The 24,202-nt window shown below is 39.1% G+C and overlaps 1 protein-coding gene across 1 annotated transcript in view; it reads right to left on the reverse strand.

The window, feature by feature from the left end:
- Nucleotides 1–22,060, reverse strand: part of Meis2 (Meis homeobox 2) — a 411,350-nt gene extending 389,290 nt beyond the window's left edge. Inside the window, exons 1-2 of the mRNA XM_070005731.1 lie at nt 21,997–22,060; nt 14,727–14,947 (exon numbers count right to left, since the gene is read on the reverse strand). The gene's annotated coding sequence lies outside the window, so the exon portion shown is untranslated. The remainder of the gene's footprint in view (nt 1–14,726; nt 14,948–21,996) is intronic.
- Nucleotides 22,061–24,202: the final 2,142 nt, after the last annotated feature.

A 24,202-nucleotide genomic window follows, 5' to 3' on the forward strand; every position in this document is an offset into this window, starting at 1 on the left:
AATTGTTTATCTGCAGATAATTCAGATAAAAATTGTAAGTATTATTTAGGTTGTCAAACTGTTATTACTAAAACTGAAAAACAAGAGGCCACTTCTAGCAAGGGCAGCTGTTTGGAGCACATCTTTTTTTTTTTTTTTTTTGTACATCTGTTTTATTAGTGAGGTGTAAGCAATAGCTTTGTAAACATGTAGTCTTGCTTATTTAAAAAATATTCCACCATACCCAAGGTATAGAATCAGCCCAGATGCCCCTCAATAGGCAAATGGATCAAGAAAATGTGGTATATATATATACAATGGAATTTTACTCATCTATAAGAAAGAATGATACTGTACTATTCCTAAGGAAATGGAAGGATTTGGAAAAAATTAAGTGAAGCCAGCCAGACCCAGAGAAACAACAGTTACATGGTTTCCCTCATTTGTAATAGCTAGAATGTGCCTATAAATCTACAAGTAAATATACTGGGTGGTATACAAGTGGTTTTAAATGAATTAACTGAAGTATAGTATAATAGCCCCTGTGGCGAGCTCAATAGTATAATCTTTCAGAAAGACTAGGTCAAAGCCCAACAAAATCAACACTAGGAAATGAGTACATCCAAGAGGAGAGCCAAGGGGAGAGGGGAAGAGGTACAAAGGGGGAAAGGAGAAGATAATGAAGTCAATAATTCACTGTATATAAGAAAGGGAAGAGAAGGGGTAGTTTGAAGGGAGGTGGGAATGTTGAAGGAGTGACGTTGATCAAGATGCATTGTATTCATAAACTGCTTTGTTACATAGCACCTCCTTTGTACAACTACTTACAGATAATTTAAAAATATAAAATATTTCACTAGCTTTCAATTTATATTATAACAAAAGTATATAGAATGTGGCAGAGTGTTTTCTGTGATTAAGAATTTATTTCAGATTTGTAATAAGATCTAGAGCACTAAAATTTTGAAAAAGTTTAACTCTGGATTGCCTATTAGTCACACAACCCAGAACACTGTGGTAAATGGGAAGATAATAGGCAGTTGTCCTCATTTAATAACATTTTGAAAGAAAAATGTAAATTTCTTTATAAGTTATATATATATTTATATTCCATTCAAAGAAATTTCCAACTTTCTTCAACTTTTAGATCAATATCTCACAAGTGTGCCTTTGTTTTAATAGCTCGGGTCACTTGTCCAAGCTTCTCCATGTCTTGATAAAAGTAGCGTGGAAAAAAATAACTCAGTAACTCCACAAAGGGACATCCATAGACTCAGGTGCCATTCTGAGGTCAGCCACCCAGCTTCATTTGTTTGAACTATGGTTTTACCAAATCCAGTCAAACATTAAAAGGAAGTGCTTAATTAGTTATGCTGCACTAACTAGGAAAAATTATTACCTTACACTGATCTATGTGATGGCAAAATCCTGACCCACAAAATGATTGCTGCCATTAAGAAGATTGATGGAAATTCAGAAGTCATAATTGTAAGAGGGAGCTACACAATCCATACTGCATTGTTTTTCCTAATCATATGTTACACAAAGAGCCCATATAAACTCCACTCTAAGGTAGAGCTTTACTAAGGGAAGTATTAATAAAGGGGTTATGGAATATGCCTGTGATTCCATACCATTTGGCAAAATTCAGATCAAATAAATAAGTAAGTTTTGAGTTCAGAACATTATAGATACAATATCTCTACCACCTTAAATATTTACCTATAGAGACTTGTAAGATGTTGATCTGTTTGTAGGTTGTACCTAAAAGATTTGAATCTCACTGTCAAAATTCAAATTTGAATGCTACTGCTCTCAAATTACTGTAGGAAAGTTTGAAAACATGGAAATGTGAAAAACATGAAATATGAAAATAAAACTACCACTAAAGTGATGTTTCCATCATTTTAATTTCTTCTATAATTTTGTATAAGAAACTTTCTGATTTGTTGTCCTCTAAAAGATCTTTCTTTTATGCTTTGTTTAAAACACTTAAAATGGATCAATCTCTCTCATGTAAAAACAGCTTGAAGTTTCTAGCATGCATGTCTTAGATTCTAATTATAAAAAGCAGAAATTTCCTTTAAAATGATGGGTCAGGCACTGGTGGCTCATGACTGTAATCCTAGCTACTAATGGGGCTGAGATCTGAGGTTCATGGTTCAAAGTCAGCCTGTACAAGAAAGTTCATGAGGTTCTTATCTCAAATTAAGCACCAAAGAAGCTAGAAGTAGGGCTATGACTCAAGAGGTAGAATGCTAGCCTTGAGCATAAAAGCTCAGGGAAAGCACCCAGGTCCCAAGCCCAGAAAAAAATATTAAGTAGATGAAACATTACTAGTAAACATTGACATAATACACTTATCAGGAGATGACAATAAATGTCACAATTCTTTTTTTAAAGAAAATAACTTCTGATCTGAGTAAACTGACAGACTTAACCACCAAAATAAGCCTGTGCTAGTCTGATTTAAAAAAAAAAACAACTTTCACCTGTGTTTACAATATCCTCACAAAAAGAATTAGAAGAGCAAATTATCATTATCTCACAACTAGAAAGGTAATGCAAAGCATTCATGTCATTCAGGGGATGAAACAACGTTAAGTGTTTATAATTCAAATCATAAGTAGATATTTGTCCAGATCTCAAAGACAAGAATAATGTAACTGTGATAATGGAAAAAAGTCTCAGGGGTTGGGTCAAGACCCAAAACACAGCCTCCTACCTTTGTGTAAATAAAGTTTTAGGGGAATGAAATCATGTTCAGCACCCATTCTTCATGTACTATCTATGGCTGCTTTCTCATTACAACTGCATAGTGGAGAAGCTGCAAACAGGGTCATGCGGCCCATAAAGATGAAAGTATTTATTACCAATCCCTTTGCAGAAAGAACTTGTCAACTCTTGTCTTTAGGTTGATTATCTCTAAAGTAGAAGAACTTGGGGAACAATCCAGAGACCATGCATAAACTGTGAATATCCAAGAAACATAATATCATGTTGAAGTAGAAACCCAATTGTTTACATCCTTCACTAAACACTAATTTTGTAGTACCATAGATGAGAGTAATAACCATACAGAACTAGGGAAAAACTCATAATTGTTTCATCTCTATCACAAAATTAGCATTTTTGAGTTGTTCATAAACACAGAGCATTCCATTAGTATGAAATGATGAGTGGCTCTATTTTCTTCCATGGGCAAATATTTGATGTCAATGATAATGTAACAAATCAAACATCTATCAGAGCAATGGAGGATAGCCATAGGATAAATAACCAAAATGCCTAGCCAACTGACATGAATGGCATTGGATTTCTTACATAGCAACATCTTGCTTTCTCTTCGTTGTCACGCTAATTTCTTTCAGGAAAAAGAAGCCTAGATCCACTTTTTTTTTGGGGGGGGGGTAAAATGACCACTGAGCTTGTATGCCAACCTTTCAAAGGAAGTGCTATATATCCCAACACTGGGGAGAGTTTTTTTTTTTTTTGGGTCCGGTCATGGGGCCTGAACTCTGGGCCTGGGCGCTGTCCCTCAGCTCTTCAGCTCAAGTCTAGAGCTCTACCACTTGAGCCACGGTGCCACTTCCGGCTTTTTTCTTTTTGCTTATGTGGTGCTGAGGAATCGAACCCAGGGCCTCAGGCATGCAAGGCAAGCGCTCTACCACTGAGCCAACTTCCCAGCCCTGGGGAGAGTTTTTTTTTAAAAAGTAGTCTGACATATATGTATATATATATATATATATATATATATATATATATATATATATATATATATATATATAACCAGAAACCTAGAGAATTGACAGGAAGACAAATAATGAGCCAACCAAATGGGACAACTGATAGCCAGCAAATACATACTCATTCCTACTTAAATAAGAGACAATTTTACACCAATCTGGATCATGATACTTAGTTGTCATATTAGAGAAAGCAGAAATTCATACTCATAAGAATATCATGGTTTGAAAGACAGATATCTGTATGAAGAACCATTTCATAATACAATAATCTCTCTTACACTGGAATTTATGGATAGAACAAGCATGAAGGCAGAAGAAACAAATCATCTTAACCACTATGTGTAACTAAAACTGTCTGTATTCAAGATACCATGTCTAAATGGAAGGATAAAGGAATTATTAGTCTTCTGTAGCCACAATGAGACAGAACACTTAAGAAATGCCTCCAGCATATTTCAATGAAAAAAACCTTAGACCAGAAATTTCAATTTTAATTAGTGGAACAGTATTATTAGAACCACTTCAATCAAATTTTGGGGAACCCCAAATTTCTGTGTTCTGCACTGAACCATAGTCCTTTCATTAACTTATATCAGATAACGTTTTTGTCCCTTCTTTGATGGGAGCAGCTGAATCAGCAAGTCAAGCTGAACCCAGAGCCATCTCCCTGCCAGGTACAGGGGAGGGGCTGCAGTGGTTAGAACTACACCCCTGAATCAAACATTCATCTACTACTACATATAAAGTCACTGCTATAGTCTTTACCTACACAAAGAAGTGAACATAGTACTTAAAAGACTATTTTCCAGTATCTCAAGTTTCATAAAAATAGTTTCTCCTTTTGGGTTTGTATTAATCATCCCAGCCTCAGATTTTTCATAAATAACGAAGCTGGATGAGGTGGCCTGCAAAATCTCTCTCTTAGCTCTACAAATATATGACTTCTGCAATATTTACAAATGTAACTTTGAATTTAACTGTGACCTAACTAACTGGCTGCTTTGCTAGTCACTGTTGTCTGTTCCAGGGAGTGGTGAATCTTGCTCATATAACTGGTTACATTGCTTTTATTGACTCATTTACTTTACATTAATTTTATGTACAACAGTAAATAAGTATGATAGCTGTGACAGTTGGTCAAGAAAAATCAATTATCTAAAACAACTTAGAAATGTCTTCACTTCCATTTCTTGAAATGGAACTATTTTTCCTACTTTTGGTTCTTTGTTAAAGAATATGTAAAGATAAAGATTATGTTAAGTTCAAGAATATGTTGAATTATTAAGGAAATGGTGTTATCTGAAATTTGATGTATTTTAAGAAAAATATGACTTGACAGCCTTCTAATGATTATTAATTAATATTGATTTCCTTTGATAGCAATATTGGAGTCAGGATATATAGTTAATTAATATAGTTTAAAAATCATCTGAAATTTCACTTTAGAGAAATAGAAAAGACCCAATGTCTATCTTATGTTCTCTATCCCTCAGTAAATCACTAACAGAAGTAGTACAGAAAAGTTCAGTGAGGAATTTTAAATGTGCAGAGCACTACACAACTACCAATTCGTGTGCATGAAAATAATGCAGCATATGGGTAAACTGAAGCCAAGGCTGACACTAGCCTCTAAGTTTTTATTTCAATTTGTTCAACCCAAATGAGCCTGCATTTTAAAAGCATTAATGCATGAGAAATACTGCAAATTTAATTTTTCCTTCATTGACACATAAGGCATTTATAAACTGAATAACTTGCATTAAATAGATGGAAATGAATTAGTGAAAAAATTAGAAAATTCCAAGGCACTCAAATGCACAGCATATGTTCATTTGCACAATCTCTTAACAAAATGGATATTTTAAATATACCTTTTGTCTTTGACTGGGAAAAAGAGAAAGACAAGGAAATTAATATTTTTTGTAATATAGATGTCAACTTATATTTCATCCCTGGATCATTTGAAAATGTAGATTAATTTGCAAACAATTTAAAAAGCTGAACTATTGAATTGGGTCCTCTAAGATTTAGGATTTGTCATCTTTTAAAGTTGACACCCAGCAAGAGCTTGTCAATTACAAAGAAGTGAAATGAAGTGAAAATAAGTCTCGTCTTCATCTTCTTGTTATATGCTTGGTTGGTTAAGAGAGAGACCCCATTTACAAGCTGAAAATAATTATTCAGAAAGTTATACTTCACTCTAAAATCAAATTTCAGCAAGAGAAAAGTGGTGTTCTGTGGTGGTTATTTTATTCAGTGGGTGGGAGATTGGAGGGAAAGTGAGAAATGTTTTTTAGCCCCATGGAGCCCGCCCATGGTTCTAATGTGTCTCATGTGTTTTCTTCTTATGTTAGTGATAAATAAAGATGATTTCAAGTTATAATTGTAAAACAAGTAATTCTGCACAGTTCACATTGTATCACTTAAAGGAAAGCAAAAATTTGGGGTAATTATGATATATGCACATGGCATCAACATGTGACCTGAAATATCCATTCCCTCGCCAACTTTTAATTTTTAATTATTTTTTTCTACTTATAAACACAAGAGACATAATGCATTATGCCTTGGAAGAGTCAAACAAAAATGAATTCTCTAGTGTAGTCAAATAGATGCATTTAGAAAGGAATATTTCTAGGTAATTGTCCCATAGACTAACTTTTGTCACTAATCTAAGGGTCTGAAAAGTCACTCACCATGGGCAATGCAGTATTTAGTAACTACAGTAACACCCCTTCCTCCCTCCCCGCCCCCTCCCCCCCGCAAAAAAAGTATAAGCTAACGTGCTCAGCTCAGATGTTCAATATGTGTCTGTCTCTGAAAATGACTGGTAGGGATGAATAGAACCACAGTATTGCTTGAAGCCATCATGTTTTACTAGTATTTTCTTCTTCTCTGGCTCCTTTGAAGATCACTTAATACCACATGCTCTTCCCTCCCGGAGGAGAGAAGAAGAAAGAGCTACAGAGCGCGAGAGATGTGTAGAAAAATTGAAATATTTCTGAACAAAGAACTGACACATCCTTCCTTCTCCACTGCCTCATCTAACCGCCTGAGGCCAACACTATCTCCATCATAGTTTGAAGGCAAAGGCCTAACATGAATTATTTGATAAACACCTGTTCTTACTTTTTAAAAAAGAAATTGTAGGTAGTGTTGGAAATATCTTCATAGACTTCGTTTGGCAGAACCAGCACTGTATCAACATGTATTGTGTTCATTTTAGAGGCTATGTTTAAATCCCCTCTATGAAGCTGTCACTCATAAATATGACCAATGATTATTCATCACCCTGTCGCAAAGCTTATGACCCTTGTTGATGGTCTTCACTTGGACTGTCAACTTTTCAGTACTGATGCTTATCTTTAAAAAAAAATTGCAAAATAACACGAGAGTATAGATGATTCAGTGGCCTAAAGGAAGAACTAGGATTGATTTTATATATGTACATAATTTTCCTATGCCTATTTTAGGGGGGAAAAGACCCTTTCATATAGGTTTGTATGCCTGGCTTTCATTGAATACTGTCATTAAAAACTCCACATTACACTAGTCTATAACAACTGCTGGCCAATATTCCACCAAGTGGAGAGATCAAGATTTCTTTAAGTATACATTATTGCATGACAATGAATCATTTATAATACAATTACCATATCCTATTATTATATTTACATGATTATATATATTTAAAATATTAACATTTTAAGGTTAGTTCTCAGGAGGGAAATTACTGGCTCAAAAAATGTTAACATTAATAATGTAATTAAAGGAATTCAAGTTTCAGAATCATAGCTGTATGCAAAATTTACCTCATCCCTATATATATATATATATATATATATATATATATATATATATATATATATATAGACTCAAGCAAACATTTTACTCTTTTCTAGACTTATTTTCTGGTTGTAAAATCATATAATACTACCTACTATATACTGACTTTTAAGGATCTAGAAATAACATTAAAAATTGGTGTACGGTTTAAAGAAAGTAGTAATTATTTCTTTACCAAAATAATATATTTAGAATGCCTGTAGCCATGTATGAGAATACCAGAATTTTCAGTCTTGTTATACTTAGTTATCAAGTGGCTGACATAAAAATGTTATATTGTTTTAATGTACATACTGTTGACTGATATAATGTTTCTACTTTAAGTACGAAGTTTTCTTTTGAAAAGATTTTGAAACTCTATTTTGCTCTCAAATTTCTTATGTTATTATTTATTTATTTATTTTTGTCAGTGTGGTGGGGCCTGAACTCTGGGCCTGGGCGTTGTCCCTCAGCTCTTCAGTGTACTACCACTTGAGCCACAGCACCACTTCCGGCTTTTTCTGCTCATGTGGTGCTGAGGAATCAAACCCGGGGCCTCATGCATGCAATGCAAGCACTCTACCACTGAGCCACCTTCCCAGACCTATTTCTTATATTATTTAATATTCACAACTTACTGTTATTTTTATTATTGAGCCAGGGTTTCACTATGTATCCTAAGCTGGCCTTCAACTCACTTTCCTCCTGAGTGCTGTGGATTACAGGTATATGACACCATGCCCAACTTTGCAACTTTATATGGTGTTATGTGATTATTCTATAAATATTCTTATCTTAATGTAGCTATTGTGTGTATATATACAGATAAATTTGGGATCTGGTGTAATTCATTTGGTTTTTATTTTTCATTAAAATAACTTGCACAATAACTTGTATTAGTAAGACAACAAGATACTGTGTTTTAACTAAGTATCAGGTGATATTTTTCTGTTCCTAGAAGATTACTTGCAATTGTCTAAGTGTAGCCAATGACTTTTCCCAGACTGCAGAAATTTTCTAAGTTGCCATGGCAATTTCTGGTCTATTATTCATGCTCCTGATGAATTCTAGATTGTGCTGGTTTATTGCCTGCACATTCCTTCTGTATCAGGTCTACCAAATAGTTGACGCCACTTCATGTTCCATTCAGGCCATCTATGTTTGGAAGAGACTTTGGTGTGTTTCAAACTTTGTATCTTCTAATAATTAGCATTGAATATTAGTAATCATTATAGAAGATATCACACCACCACTCTATTGTTTGTGAGCATGAAAGAAAACATCTGTCCTTAAAGACAGTTCCATTTTCAGTTCCCACATTTTATTATTCAGAAACGAATGGTTCAGACTAATGTTTAGCTATTTCAAGATGGTTCACACATATATAGCAAATACCTAGTATAAATAATTAAATATATAATTCAATCTGTTGTTGACTGTATCACTCACAGGTACATTTGTGTACCACTAAGAAGAAATAGAAAATGCCATCTCCGAAGCTATGAAAACTTATTAATTGTAAGACATACTCTCATTTCAGATAAACTGAAATGTAAAACTTTATGACTTTTAGAACTAGTGACAGATGAAGGCACATTATTTCACCCTTGCCTTTTCACATTAGGAGAATATCAACAGTTTTATAAAATTGAAGATTTCTCAACACTCTACCAATTCTTTGCATGAGGAAGCTAATGGTGTAAGAATTTACCTCATGTTTATTATAAAATGAGAAAACAAACCAACTTTCTGTTCCCCTGATGCTTCTTGACATATTTTAAAGTATTCTTTACTTATGAAACTTCAAATGATAGTTATAATTTTAATAATTAGAACCAATATCTTTGACTTAAAAACTGAAAAAGAAAACAGAAATTTCTGGACAATGCTAACATTTTAGGCCATTTTAGCAATTACTTTCCCCTACATATTGCATTTTAGGTTTAGTGAATGTTAACTTTAGATGTAGATTAAAAGTCAACATTTCACAAACAGCATCTCATGCAAATTTAAATATGTAATTCCCAACTTATCATACATATAATTGCTCATACTTTCTGAATTTCTGTGCATCCATGTAAGAAAAGACAGTCCACCAAATGAGAGAAAATCCTAGTCATTTATGTTTCTAAAAAAGGATTATCAACAATATTGTATAGGAACGAAAAAACTAACATCCCAAATGATCTACAAACCAATTAATAAACAGGAAAATGAACCAAAGAGACACTTTTCAAAAAAGAAGTACAAATAGAAACTAAATACATGAAGAATGCCCAACATCCCCGGCCATAAGGAAATGCAAACCAAATGACATTTGAAATTTCATTTCACATAAACGGTAACACTTGTGCACTCTTGGTGGAAATGTAAACTAGTGCAACTACTATGGAAGTCAGTATACAAGTTCCTTAAAAAACTAAAAAGAGAACTACTGTACAATCCAGCACTACCATTCCTAGGTATATAACCAGAGGAATGCGAATCAATTCATAGCAGCCATAGTACAGCAATAGCCCCAATGCTTGGCAACAGAAGAATGAATCAGGAACATGCAGTAGATATACACAATGATGATTATCCAGCCATAAAGAATAATGAAATGTTGTTTGTGGGGAAACAGGACTGTCAATCGTCATGTTGTTAAGCAAAGCCAGGTTCAGAAGGACAAAGGTTGTATGTTTTCTCTTATATGTGGATGCTAGACCTAAAAGATAAGCATAAACATAAACACGAGAGCTTGTAATTGTGAGACTGTTTAAGGGGTTTAGAGGAAAGAAGAAAGAAAATGTCAGACAGTGAACAAAACTGAAATGCATTGCATCTGTGAATGTAGACGGCACAGCAAAACTCATTGAAAGATATTAAGAATATACAGGGGGCAGGAAAAGTGAGAGTAATAAGGTAGCCAATCTGACTTAAGCACAGTTTATGCATGAGTGAAAAACCACTGTGACCTCCTTTGGACAATTAACATACATTTAAGAAAAAAAATGGAACATAAAATAGGCCTGTAGAGACTGGTTTGTGAAGGAAAAAAGGGAGTCAAAGGAGAATGATGGAGAAAATGAGTCTGATCAAGGTACACTATGTACATGTATGGACATGTCAAACTGAAACTACCTTGTAAAACTAGTTGATGCTAATAAAAATAAAACGTGGGAGAAAACTCATGCCAAACAAACAAACAAACAAAATAATATCCAGCTGGTTAATTATCATATTATTCAGCAATAAAGAATAATGAAATGTGAGGAAATAAGCTGAGCCCAGGAAAAGACCCATCCAACAGTCAGCAGGACCAGTGCCTGGCATTTGCACAAGCCAGAAATACTGTAGAGCCTATGGTCACCAGCCAGATACTAAAATCTTATAATTCACATGGCAGTGGATGAAATACATAGAAAAGTCTTGACTCAGTATGGGGGATAATTACCCAAACTAAATGCTATTCTGGTCCCACCTAACAAATCTTAAAAGCAAGCCTTAAAAGGATCAAACTGTTTCCAAGTAATTTAACTATGTATTAGAACAAAGCTCATAAATATTTATAGGAATGCAAAAGTATCTAGCAGGCAATAAGGCAAAATTTACAATGTCTGGCATCCAATCAAAGCCTACCAAATATGCCAACAAACCAGTAATATCTCATAATAAAGAGAACTCATACAGATGTTAGAATTTTCAGACAGGGATATCAGAAGAGTTCCAATTACATTCCAGATGTTTCAAAATTAAGTAGACAAGAAAATTCCAAAATCTCAAAATGTACTATAGACATAAAAAAATGTAAGAGCTTAAGTGATAAAGCTCTAACTTTAAAGCCACCAAAATCCAAGTATTTACCACTTCAAAAGAATATCATGGCCTGGCAGCAGTGGCCAATATCTGTAATGCTAGCTATTCAGAAAGTTGAAATGTGAAGATCACAGTTCAAAGCCAACTGAGCAGGAAATGCAATTAAGCACCAAAAAGAGGGAATGCAGTTGTGGCTCAAGTGGAGAGTGCTAGCCTTGAGTAAAAAAGCTCAGGGGAAGCACCTAGGCCCCGAGTTCAAGCCCCAGGACTGACACCATTTTTTTAAAAAACCACATCATGACAAAAGTAAAAAGATGTAAGCCATATATACTTAAAGAAAATATTTTAATTCATGTATCCAATAAAGGTTTGTATCCAAAATATACAAAGACCTCTCAACTCAAAATTCAGAAAAATATTAACCCCATCAAAAATGCATGAGATTACAGTACACATTTCAGCAAAAAGACATACAAAAATGTCAATGAGCACTTGAAGAAGGTTCAGTGCCATTAAAGATAAGTTAAAACCATAGGATAAAAATTCATAAGAACAGTCATAAGAAAAATAGAAAGCAACAGGTGTCTGTGAGTACATAAGAGAATATAGAACAGTGTTTCTGGAAAGGGAGAATGGAGCAACCACTGCAAAAAGTAATATGATAGATTTTTTTTAATGCCAACCATAGAATTAAGCCATAACTAAGTAGCTCTATCCATATCTAAGCAAAGGAAATGAAAACCATGAATACACAGATTTCTACTGAAAATGATGAACTTTTATACATTAAAAATAGGTGAAACTTGCTCCCTATACGTTGTACTCCCCAAAAAACCCTCGTAAAAAATAAGTAAATGCATGTAAGATGCAAAAAAAATCCAAACAAATTGGACACAATTAGAACAAAAGAGATATAACAGATAAAAGGATCAGTAAAGCTGGGCACTGGTGGTCTGTAATCCTAGCTACTCAGGAGGCTGAGATCTGAGAATTGCCAGCCTGGGCAAGGAAAGTCCGTGAGACTCTTATCTCCAATTAACCACCAGAACACCAGAAGTGGAGCTGTGGCTTAAATGTTAGAGCACTCACCTGGAGCTGACAGCACCCAGGCCCAGAGTTCAAGCCCCATGACCACCAACAACAAAAAGAAGATCAGTAGACAAGAAGACACAACAAAAAAAAGAAGCCCACCGAATAATGAATCAATGCCATCCATGCATTTACCTTTCCTTCACCCAGGGCCTTCTAGAATGAAATTTGTGAAAAGAACTATCAATGGATTTCAATGAAATACAACCAAACTTAGAAAGAGAAGTATAGCCTTAAAATAGATGGAAGTATTGTTAAAAGGATCAGGAAATTTCAACTTAAAGTCCCTCAATCCTGCTTCTATTGAAAATTTAAATCCTAAAATTCAAAATATAAATTTGATACTCTTAGTTTCTCTCAAAAGTTACAATCTTTCCATAATAAAACTTCTTTAATACATCTTCTAAGAATCTTTTAAAGAAAAAAAGAAAGGTGGTTTTGGATTTGGGATGCCTGACTTTATTAAATACACATGGTAGCTATAATTTGGAAATACTAGTTTATACTTTTCCTTGGAAAATCAGGACAAGGACACTTGTTTCTTTTCCTAGTCAAAAAGTTTTATTCCCCACAAGGCTTATAGTAACAAAATTCTTGTTGTTGTACACAACTATGTTTAGAATACTTAGGTTAAAACTTCTAAAAGTCAAGCCAGGTGTCGATGGCTCACATCTGTAATCCTAGCTACTCAGGAGGCTGAGATCTGAGGATCTAGGTTCAAAGCCAGCCCAGGCAGGAAACTCTAAGAGATTCTTATCTCCAATTAACCATCCGAAAACGGGAAGTGGTGCTGTTGCTCAAGTGTTAGATTGCTGGCTTTGAGCTGAAGAGCTGAGGGATAGTGCCCAGACCCAGAGTTCAAGCCCCATGACTGACAAAAAACAAACACAAAAACAAAAAAACAACTTCTAAAAGTCTTTTGTAAAGAAAAGAAGTGAACATCACTGGCTTTTTATATAGCCTTACTTGGCTGTAACAGTTAATGGTGTCGTTTATCTTCATTTGGAGTAACACTATGCTATGAGAACTGTTTTTGAGGCCTGCAGGTGCTCTACTGGAAATACAATTGCATGACTTGATGATGCACCACTACCTCCTGTCTCATATCCTACCTGCACTCAGTCTAAGCCTACGGGTCTTACATGGTGCCTTCTTACTAAGGCACTAACCGCATACACTGCTCATCCACATGCCCTGACACCCTTGCTTCAGACACAACCAGCCTTTAAGATCTCCTAGGGTTAGTCCATTCTCCTACACTTCTTTGAAAATAAGCCAAAAAGCAACAATAAAACTTAAACATCCACCTGCCACCTGTTTTCTTTCCTCTTAGAGGGGAAGAAAACCTCTCCATAGGAGAGCATCCATGTGGTGTACATTCTATGTATACAGAATAATCCTCCCTTTTACCTTGTCTGGAGAATTAGACTTCAATGCTATCAAGTGCTTCAAGCAATTCCAAGGAATAGCATTACAAATGCATAAGTTCCTATAAACACTGTGTCTATATTTTAGCACAATAACTATGAATCATTTCTACTCAGTTATAAATTTAATTTTCAAAAATACTATAAAATATAGTAACTATTATTATAAAGATACTTTCAGGTGACATTTAATTACAGGGCAGTATAATTTATTTTTTCTAGCTAGACTACCTTGGGCTAATTGCATTTGTTTATGTGTATGTTTGTGTCATCATAACAAATAACCTATCCTACAAATTCTACCTTTCTTTTTCCCCAGTCTTAGGAAATACTTGATTTTTCCTCTAAATTTTGGGAATGTTTCTTAGTTGTAAGGAGGATAGTTCCTTGCCCTCTGTACAGGAATGCTTTGATCTCTCTAGTAGTTTAATTGCATTTAATGGGATGCTTCCTTGTTGCAATTAGGCCTGAATTTAGGTGTTGACTGTTTTCTTTCATGTTTTCTTTTCAATCATTTCTGTTGCAATTTTTTTTTATCTCACCTTTCAACTCAACAGTTGAAACAGTAACATGTGAGTAGCCATATTCTTCCATCTGATAAACACAGGCTCTCTGATCACCCCTGAAGTGTTTGGCAAGTTTGCTTTGATTCTTTAATTGTTCTTCCATGTAGAGATAGTAAGGAATAGTTCAAGTTAAGATACTTTAATAATTCTTATTGGCTTTCTCTCCTTGATAAGGTAAGTACAGTCTACCTTTCCTTCTTCATTAAATGAATGTTTCATTTAAATTCTAATGAAATGATGGATTTTACTCTTGTAGGAAAAATTAAGAAGTATTTATCATAAAAAGAACTAACCTGTAGAGCACCAGTGGCTCATGCCTATAATCCTTGCTACTCAGGAAGCTGAGATCCGGAAGGTTGAAATTTGAAGTAAGCCTGGGAAGAAAAGTCTTCAAGACTTCATCTCCAAAATAACTAGCAAAAAGTCAGGCTGGAGGTGTGGCTCAAGTGCTAGAGTGCCAGCCAAGCAAGCAAGCAAGCATAGTGATCTGAAGCCCTGAGTTTAAAGCCCAAAACTGTCAAGAAAAAAGAAGGGAGGGTTGAAAATTAAAATATACTCTATTCCATTTATGAAGCTATATGATAAACACCAAAATATTTTACAAAATGGCATATTTATATGCAATATAGGTATTTAAGAGTATTTCATATTAGGTAAAGGATGAAGACAGGAAAACTTCTAAGTTCCCAGAGAGTTTCAAACAAAACATAATCCTTTCTATCTGAATTCACTTCTTGGAATAGACCATAAGCTATATTAATATCTAGCCCTAAAGTTACCATTAAATATGTTCATAAAAGCCCAAATTCATTTTTCCTCTTGAGATATTAAGTTAATAAGTAAACAAGTTCAGGCCCTACCACCGACAAAAAAAAAAAGAATAACAACTTAAGTATCTTTTGAGATGGCTTATCTCATTATAAAATACAAATTTGGGCTGGGAAGGTGGCTCAGTGGTAGAGTGCTTGCCTTGCATGCATGAGGCCCTGGGTTTGATTCCTCAGCAGCAGCACAGAAGCAGAAAATGCCAGAAGTGGCGCTGTGGCTCAAGTGGTAGAGCACTCGCCTTGAGCTGAAGAGCTGAGGGGACAGCGCCCAGGCCCAGAGTTCAAGCCCCACAACCGACAGAAAAAAAAAAAAAAGCCCTATGAACACTGTTTTGTTCCTATATAAGACCAAAACAAGTATCTCCCAGAAAGTGTGTCCTAACTTTGGAGGTGGGCCAGGAGTTTTAAGAGAATGAAGATAGATATAATGGTCCTAGTCAGAGACTGCCCATAACGTTGAATAATCATTCTGTAGCTCAATGTCTCCATCTATAAAAACAAAAGAAAAAGTACAAAAGAAATCCAGAAATATCCAGTTCCTTAGAAATATCTAATTTGGCCAAAGTCTCAGAAATGTGTATAAGAAAGACAAACATTTGTACATAAAGTTCAATAATATAAAAAAGCAAAGAGCCAGGTGCTGGTGGCTCATGCCTATAAGCCTAGCTACTCAGGAGGCTGAGATCTGAGGATCATGGTTCAAAGCCAGCCCGAGCAGGAAAGTCTGTGAGATTCTTATCTCCAATAAACCACTAGAAAACCAGAAGTGGCTCTGTGACTCAGGTGATTAGAACACTTGCCTTGAGCTGAAGAGGGCAAGGATAGTGCCCAGGCCTAGAGTTCAAGCCCCATGACTGACAAAAAACAAAAAACAAAAAAAGCAAGGGCATACAACTGCCAAACTTTATCTTATGTAGTAAGGTTTAGGCCAAATATATGACCAACCAGAAAAGTGTCCAACTACAGTTAACTTACTCTATCAATTATTTTCCTTATTTACTTACTATTTCATTAAAATTTTTGTTGACCATGATCTAAATGCTAGCAATTGCACAGCACTCAACAAGGAAAAGTCTGACCTCTTATGTAACTTATATTGTTAGAGTCTGGAAGTACAACAGATTAATTAGGGTAACTTGATAGTGATTTTTTACATGCTCTCTGCTGTATACCTCTCTGAGCTAGTAAGAGCTGGGTTGGATGGTCAAACAGAGGAAAAACAATTGTGTATCTCCTCAAGAGGGAAAGACTTTGTTCAGAAAAAAAACAAAAGGAATCAGAAAGAAGACCAAAGTGATTTGGGTACAGTGAACAAGGCAGAAAGTGGTATTAGGCCTTGGGTGCATGTTAGTGAGCATAAAGGAAAAGCTCTGCAAATTTCCCCACATGTGAAGTAAAATGGCAGGAAGAAAGAAGGTTGTCAACATACAATATACACTGTATTTTCAAGAAATATACACAGTGTTACGAAACAAAAGGACATAAGAGTTACTTGTTATCAACAAATACTAAACCTTCAATACAATGTACCATATCTGAACCCTCCAGAGAAAGATGCCTTGACCTAGTTATTCTTTGCCAATACCTTGGGGACTATGTGTGTCTTATAAAATAGGACAAGGGCAAAAAGATAATCATAAGCACAGTCAATCCCTAAGAAAACTGCAAGTTTTAAAAACCATAGGAGGAAAATGGGCAGTGACCACACTTCTGCTTTGAAATATCTGATGTAATTAATGATTGCCATTACATGTTCCTTATTAGCCTGGCTTGCACAAGCACAAGGAAAAGTTCAGGGTCTATGAGCTAATCAGGAAAAATATCACTGAGCTTTGGGGTCAGTTAATTAACAGCAAAGTCATATTTTTCACGGATTAAGTCAGGCTCTTCCTTTTGACCCATTTAATTGCTGCTTTTAAAAATCAGTGGCATAGTATTCTCATATAGAAAACATTGACATTCAGCTTTTCTCTTGAGGTGTGATGAGATTAGAACTTTGAACACTGGGATGTAAATGCAAATTAGCACAATCTTAGTAAAATAATAATTGTGTATGATGTAGCAATACCTATTATTGTCTAATATACATATACTGCAATACATGTAATGGCATAAAAATATTTTAACAATATTAAAAAATTTTAATCTGCAAAAAGGAGGGTGGTTAATATATGAAATCAGCATTATTTTCAAAACTTAGAACCCCCGCATACCCAAATTAGAGAAGTTACTGAAGAAATTACAATAATTCACTGGCATATTACATAACAAAAAGGAAAGTAGATTAATTGAATGGCATATGATTTAGAGTTGAGATTTAAGAAGCAACATGTAAAAGTTTACATCGAATTACATGAAAATATCTATATATGCATCTTAGACACACAGAAGTAAAATGTATTATAGTAATTATTTCTGTATTTTACACTACAGATTCTGCCTACTTTTTTTTTCTTCTTTTGGTTTTCTGCTTTTTAATTATGGGCATGTAATTCTCTTACAAACCAAGATAATTTAACAAAGTTAAATAGCAAACAATGTTGTCTTTCAGGTTAAGTTCCCCTATATTCTAAATTCTTGGTGACGCTAGAGAATCTTAAACTGTAACTTCTTGCTTTGTTTTTAGTTAGGACTGAGGTTTGAATTCTGGGCCTCAAGCTTGCTTGTTGGCTAGGCTGACACTCTACCTCTTGAGCCTCACATCCAGCCTGACTGGCTTTTGCTGATTATTTCAAAGATGGAGTCTCATGGACTTTCCTGCCTTGGCTTACTTTGAACTGTGATCTTCCAGATCTCAGCCTCCTGAGTGTCAAGGATTACAACCACAAACCACTGGTGCCTAGTTAATTGTCACAATAAATATTACAATTTTCTGAAACAGAGAAGTAAGGAATTTCTGCCTGGTATCAGGAGCCGGTGGCTCATGCCTGAATTCCCAGCTACTCAGCGGGCTGAGATCTGAGGATCGCAGTTCAAAGCCAGCCCAGCAAGGAAAGTTTGTGAGATTCTTATCACCAATAAACCACCAGAAAATAAGAAGTGGTGCTGTGGCTCAAGTGATAGAGCACTTGCCTTAAGCTGAAGAGCTGAGGGACAGCACCCAGGTCCAGAGTTCAAGCCCCACAACTGACCAAAAAAAAAAAGAAGAAGAAGAAGAAGAAGAAGAAGAAGAAGAAGAAGAAGAAGAAGAAGAAGAAGAACTTCTGCCTGGTGTATCAATATTCTATCATCCCTATGATTCTTATTTCCATTATAGAACACATAAAAATGGAATCAGTTGACAAAAGGGGATATCCTGGGTATGGTTAGAAAAGACATGGAAAGGGAATGATGGAAGAAGTGACACAAATCAAGATGCACTGCACTCATAAACTGACATTTTGCACTGAAATCACTTTGTACAACTACTTAAAGATAATACAAAAAATAAAATATATTAAAAGCATATAAAGAATTTCTCAGCAAACATGACCATATGTGTTTTAGAATACAAATTGTCAAATTCAGATTTTTTTTTTTAAAGTGATGACCAAGAAGCTAGTAAAACTAAGTGAAGGGTTAATCATGAGGTTCTAAAATACACATCAAGGGGCTGGGAAGGTGGCTCAGTGGTAGAGTACCTGTCTTACATGCATGAGGCCCTGGGTTCGATTCCTCAGCACCACATAAGCAAAAAGAATAAAAGCTGGAAGTGGCGCTGTGGCTCAAGTGCCAGAGCACTAGCCTTGAGCTGAAGAGCTGAGGGACAGCGCCCAGGCCCCACGACCAGACCCCCCCCCCAAAAAAAATAAAATACACATCAAATTTTGTGATTCTGACAGTTTGTCTACACATTAAGTAAAATTAAAATTGCTACAGCCTGGCACCATTTCTCTGGAGAACAAATATGTGAAACTACCTGTTAACAGCTGAGCCACAGTACCACTTCTGGCTTTTTCTGTTTATATGTTCTGAGGAACTGAACCCACTGATTCATGCATGGTAGGCAAGCACTCTGCCACTAAGCCACATTCCCAGCCCTCTGCATAATCTTTTGGAATAAAAAAGATACTATTCTATCAAGCAAAGGTGTTTTCATTTTTTGGTGTCTCTCCTGGGGCTTAAACTCAGGGCCTAAGCTTTTTTGCTCAAGACTAGCTCTTGATTCACAGCTCCATTTACAGCTTTTCTTTTTTTGGGTGGAGGAGATTTAATTGGAGATCAAAGTCTCACAGACTTTCTTCCCAGGGCTGACTTTGAACCATGATCCTCAGATCTCAGACTCCTGAGTAGTTAGGATTACAGGAGTGAGCCACTGGCACCCTACAGGGCTATCTTTGTTGTTGTTGGTGGTGGTGGTTGTGGGGCTTGAACTCTGGGCCTGGGAGTTGTCCCTCAGCTTTTTAGCTTAAGGCAGCACTCTACCAGTTGAGCCACAGTGCTACTTCCAGCTTTTTCTGCTTATGTGGTGCTGAGGAATAGAACCCAGGGTTTCATATATGGGAGGCAAGCACTCCACCACTGAGCCACCTTCTCAGCCCAAAGACTATCTCTTTTTTTTTTGGGTGGGTCATGGGCTTGAATTCTGTGCTCTTCAGCTCAAGGCGAGTGCTCTACCACTTGAGCCACAGCGCCACTCCTGGTTTTCTGGTGGTTTATTGGAGGTAAGAGTTTCACGGATTTTCCTGCCCAGGCTGGTGTTGAAGGGAGATCCTCAGATCTCATCTTCCTGAGTAGCTAGGATTACAGGCATGAACCACCAGCACCCAGCTAAGGACTATCATTTTTAACAAGAAAAAAGCAAACTCATTACAAAGAACATTTTACAAATCAAGGAATATCTTAGCAAACATAAAATAAGCTCTCATACAAGTGATCTAACATATTTAGAAAGATTATCTTCATTTATTCTTACTTTCCATAATTATAATTTAAGAGCTAGGCTTATTTAGTGTCAATGATTATGTGTTCTTATATTGAACACTTTGTTGTCTTAAATAGAAACTATTGATATTTAAGACATAGAATGCCTGAGTTATACACTACACTATGCAAAAATATTATAAGTATCCTTTAACCAAAACCTGCCCACATTAGGACTTAACATTTATTAACCAATATGACATTAGGTTTATCACCAGTGTAGGCAATTAATCCATCCGAAAAAGTATCAGTCCCTTCACCTGTATACATTCTTCTGATTGATGTCAGTCAACCGAGGAGGGTTCATGTCTTTAAATCTGGACTCCAAAATCATTTGAGAAGCTGGGCACAGGTGGCTGATGCCTGTTATCCTAACTGATCAAAATGTGGAGACCTGAGGTTTGCAGTTTGATGTCAACTTGGAAAGAGTCCCTAAGATTCTTATCTGCAATTAACCACCAAGAAGCTGGAAGTGGGAGTGTGACTCAAGTGGAAATGTGCCAGTCATGAGTGAAAAAGCTAAGAGACAGTGCCCAGAGTCTGAGATCATGCCCCAACAACGACCACCCCTCCACCCCTGCAAAATCATTTGAGTAGACTGGAATCTTTCAAAATACTGGGCCCAAAGTCATTCCTACTAAATTAATAGTTCTGAAAAGTCCACATTTATCATGCCCTTCTGCTACTCTATAAATTGTGTGAAAGACAGCAGATCAATATTCAAGTATACAGGTGTTTGGGGGGTTTTTTGGCCTGGGCACTGTCCCTGAGGTCTTTCGCTCAAGGCTAGCACTCTACCACTTAGCCACAACACCACTTCCAGTGTTATGGTGGCTAATTGGAGGTAAGAGTCTCACCAGGACTTTTCTGCCCAGGATGGTTCTGAACCTCTATCCTCAGATCCGGAGTAGCTGGCATTTCAGGCGTTACCTACCAGTGCCAGGCTAAGGTTTTTGAGCAATGAATAAACTACAAGTTTCAGCTGCGGGTTGTTTAACATTTATCTATGTTCTCTAACATGTCAGTTGTTTGTATTTTTGCCAAAACCGGGGTTTGAACTCGGGGCCTCACATTTGCTCTGCAGGCGGGCACTCTGCCACTTCAGTAATGCCCTCATTTTTTTATAAAACAAGTCCTGCCGAGTTTTCTGTCAGGCGGCTCCAGGCTTCCATGCTCGGCCTCCAGCCTCCTGACTAGAGTTGGGGTCCCGGGCCTCGGCCTCCTGACTAGAGTTGGGCTCCCGGGCCTCGGCGCTCGGCCTCCTGACTAGAGTTGGGGTCCCGGGTGTCGGCGCTCGGCCTCCTGACTAGAGTTGGGGTCCCGGGCCTCGGCCTCCTGACTAGAGTTGGGCTCCCAGGCCTCGGCCTCCTGACTAGAGTTGGGGTCCCGGGCCTCGGCCTCCTGACTAGAGTTGGGCTCCCGGGCCTCGGCCTCCTGACTAGAGTTGGGGTCCCGGGCCTCCGCGCTCGGCCTCCTGACTAGAGTTGGGGTCCCGGGCCTCCGCGCTCGGCCTCCTGACTAGAGTTGGGGTCCCGGGCCTCTGCGCTCGGCCTCCTGACTAGAGTTGGGGTCCCGGGCCTCGGCCTCCTGACTAGAGTTGGGGTCCCGGGCCTCGGCCTCCTGACTAGAGTTAGGGTCCCGCGCCTCTGCGCTCGGCCTCCTGACTAGAGTTGGGCTCCTGGGCCTCTGCGCTCGGCCTCCTGACTAGAGTTGGGCTCCTGGGCCTCGGCGCTCGGCCTCCTGACTAGGTTTCGGGGCGCGGCCCCAGGCCGGGCCGCCTCCTCCGCGCTCCCCGCCGCCTCAGGCCCCAGCAGGCCCGCGAGGGCCGACCTACCATGGGCGGCGCCTCCACAGAGCCGCCGTAAGCCAACGACGGCGCCGGCCCGCTCCCGGGCGGTTGAGGTGTCGCGTCATTTCCGGTGCAGGCGCCACTTCCGGTGCTCGCAGCTCATCCGGTTGCTTGGCCTCAGCCGCCGCCGGAAGTAAGGCCCAGGGTTGCGGAGGCGAGGGCACGCGGCTGGACCAGCCCCGGCCGCAGCGGCTGCTTGCCGACGCCCAGCCCGCGCCGAGCGGCCCTTCCTCGGCGGCTGCCGGTGAGAAAGGCCAGGATGGCCGGGGGGAGGAGGGGAGGACGGCGGCGGTGGACGGCCCTCACCGCCAGGGCTCTTCCCGTGGGCCCTGCTGGAGAAGGCGGCGGGCGGCCGGGCGCCCTGTGTGCACGGGCCGGGTGGGCCGCACGGGCCTGCGCTGGACAGCGGTGCTGCCGCGCCCCGGGCCCTCCGCACCTGCGCCCTGCGCCCAGGGTTGTGGCCCGCTGCTCCCCGCGCGGAGGCCCCGGGGGCCCGTGGCTTCCATCTCCAGCGCCTGCGCTCTCCACCTGCTCCCGCACCTGGTCTCCTGCCGGCCGCAGTGGAGGGGAATGGGCTGAGTGAACTTCACACGAAAAACGAGCTCCTTGCGTCCACTCAACGGCGGTGTCCACGCGGAATAGGCCCGGGCCGAAGGATGGCGGCGCCGCGCCCCGCCGCGAGCTCCCTGAGGACCCAGCCCAGGTGGGCTTTCTGCAAACACCACAGCTAGTGGCGGACCCGGCCGCCCTGACGATGGACACGACGTCCGCTCCTGGACGAGTGAACCGTTCTCCGGAAGAGTTAAACACGGGGGTCCGGATGTCGGGCGGACGGCGGCATTGCTCTCGGGAGAACCTGCTCCGAGCAAACCCCGCACTCGGCCACCACAATCCCAGGACTGAGACAACCGGGACCCAAACTCCAGGTCCTTTCAGTGAAAAAGGTGAGACACCGGACAGCCCGGAGGCGCGGCCCTGACTGCGTTCTGCACCAGCCCGGGGCCGCGGCCCTGACCGCGTTCTGCACCAGCCCGGGGGCTGACCGCGTTCTGCACCAGCCCAGGGGCGCAGCCCTGACCACGTTCTGCACCAGCCCGGGGGCTGCGGCCCTGACCACGTTCTGCACCTGCCCGGGGGGCGCGGCCCTGACCACGTTCTGCACCAGTCCCCGGCCCTTTGGGAGAAACGATATCCAGTCTTCACGGGAAGATTCAGACAAACCTCCAGACAGACAGGCCAGAGAAACGAGGGTGCACAGCGTCTGGAAGGCGACCAGGACGGCCTTACGGCTCTCACTGTCCGTTCTCTGTGTCATAGAAGCTGCCTGCCCTGGCCACTGGCACATCTGCCTGGACTGTGGACAGTGCTCTTCAGGCCTCTTCTGCAGAACCTGCTGTGCCACCCAGGAAGGAAACAGTGACATAGATACTCTACCCAGACAGATTTTTCCTTGTAAGATTTAAACCATCAAAAAATGATGTTTAGGGCAGTTTTTAGGCTCTCATAAAAAATTTTTTTTTTGGTCCAGTTGTGGGGCCTGAACTCTGGGCCTGAGCACTGTCCCTCAGCTCTTCAGCTCAAGGCTAGTGATCTACCACTTGAGCCACAGCGCCACTTCCGGCTTTTTGCTTATGTGGTGCTGAGGAATCGAACCCAGGGCCTCAGGCATGCAAGGCAAGCGCTCTACCACTGAGCCAACTTCCCAGCCCTCATAAAAATCTTTAGGAGAGCAGAGTTGAGACATACTCTGTTCTCCTGCCCCTGCATAGTTTGTATCAGGTTGGCTTCTGATGTACATTCTAGGCGAGCATTCTTACCACTAGAGCCACAGCTCCATTTCCAGCTTTTTGGTGAGTAGCTAGGCATGAGCCACCAGTGCCCAGCTTCAAGATTTCAAGATTTTAGTTTTTAAAAACTTGATAGGTCACTCTTGTTGCTGAATTATATTCCATTGTCTAGATAAATCAGAGCCAGCTTATTCACGTAGCAAAGAGCATTTTAGTCATGTCCATGCTTGGACAGTTATGAATAAAGCTGCTTTACATAAATATGTCCATATAGGTTTTCTGTAGATATGAATTCTTTTTTATTTTTACTTCTAAGTCTCAACAATTATACAAATACTACTTCTAATGATGTCTAGTTACAATATTTCAAATGTCCAAAGATTTTGAAATACAAAACACAACAT

The sequence above is a fragment of the Dipodomys merriami genome, unplaced genomic scaffold, assembly GCF_024711535.1.
Source record: "Dipodomys merriami isolate MVZ:Mamm:240054 unplaced genomic scaffold, mDipMer1.0.p SCAF_69, whole genome shotgun sequence".
Classification (NCBI taxonomy): domain Eukaryota; kingdom Metazoa; phylum Chordata; class Mammalia; order Rodentia; family Heteromyidae; genus Dipodomys; species Dipodomys merriami.